Here is a 1332-nt window from a genome sequence, read left to right on the forward strand (position 1 = left end):
GAATGCCGTGGGATGCCGTAAAACTGAAGTGCGTGCATGTGCTTTAAATTACACAACTGCTATATCTGTAGTGAACTTCATGTTCTGTCTCAAAGCATAAGCAACACCCTGAAGGTGACAACACTAAGGCAGGAATCATTTCAAAACGGACATCTGAAACAGCAGAAATCTGGGACTTTCATTTTTCTCAGCCCGAGGAATCACCTTGTTATAAAGATATGAGTAGCACAACAGCAGCAAATCTGAAGATCGAAAGATCACATTCCCTGCTAGTATAAGTGGATCTTGCCTTTGAGCTGAAAATATTTCACCACTAAATAACCTGAACTACAATAACATTGTACAACATGAGCTAAACATTAATTTGGATCTCTTTCTAAAAGGGTTCCTGAACAGTCTGCTCCCCACAGACTACAGTCATCTTTCCTAACGCCAATTTCATTTAAAATGCTAAAAACGCTTTAACTACTTGCCCTGTGTTCATATTCCACACAAAAAGTTGCTGTAATGGGCAGGGGGATGCAATGTGATTGGTAAGAGACCGTTTTACCTTTGGGTAAAACACTACTTAAACCAGTTCAAACTCTCAGTATTTCAGATGCATACCAGGGTGATATTTCAGAGGAGTTCAACCCCCATCATGCTAGTGGCCAGATTTTCTGAAGCACCCTGAAGTTTAACAACTCCCACAGCACACAATAAGGCGTGCCAGACTCTTAAGAAAATCTGGTTTTAGCTAGATTTTTTACTTAGTTTTTTCTAAAGCTTCTCCCTTGAATCTCTCCCCCCACCCTCCAAACATTTTGCTGATAAATTCCTGTGCAGCCCTATTCCACAGGGACCAAGCAGCACTATCCACTCAAGAGGGAAAACCAACACAGCCACTTTCCACGTGACCATACATGCACAGCTAAATATTTCCCAATGGCCTGGTGAGCCACAGTTTTAATTTACTTATTTTGAAGACATAACACATTTTTAAAACCACGACGTTTGGGTTTTTTCCTCCACCCAGAAGAGCTGCTGCAAGTCTTAAAGCATCACGTTTTCAAGTAGGACCTTCGTCCTGAAACACAACGAGGCTTCAAATGACATTTCATGCTCCATTTCCAATCTGGTTAAGGCAGTTACTCTTTTGACATTAGCAGAGGAAGTAAAACCCCACCTCTACAAGCTGCATACCCTCCTTATACCAAAACAATTATACAGAAAGTTTCTAGTGTGGGCAGACACTAACACAGATGTGTCTGCACATACACACACATATATATAAAATATAGATAAGGTTTATATTCACTTATCTGAAATTTTAAAAGTGACTAATTATTCCTG

Source organism: Buceros rhinoceros, unplaced genomic scaffold (assembly GCF_000710305.1).
Source record: "Buceros rhinoceros silvestris isolate BGI_N320 unplaced genomic scaffold, ASM71030v1 scaffold7108, whole genome shotgun sequence".
Taxonomy (NCBI): Eukaryota; Metazoa; Chordata; class Aves; order Bucerotiformes; family Bucerotidae; genus Buceros; species Buceros rhinoceros.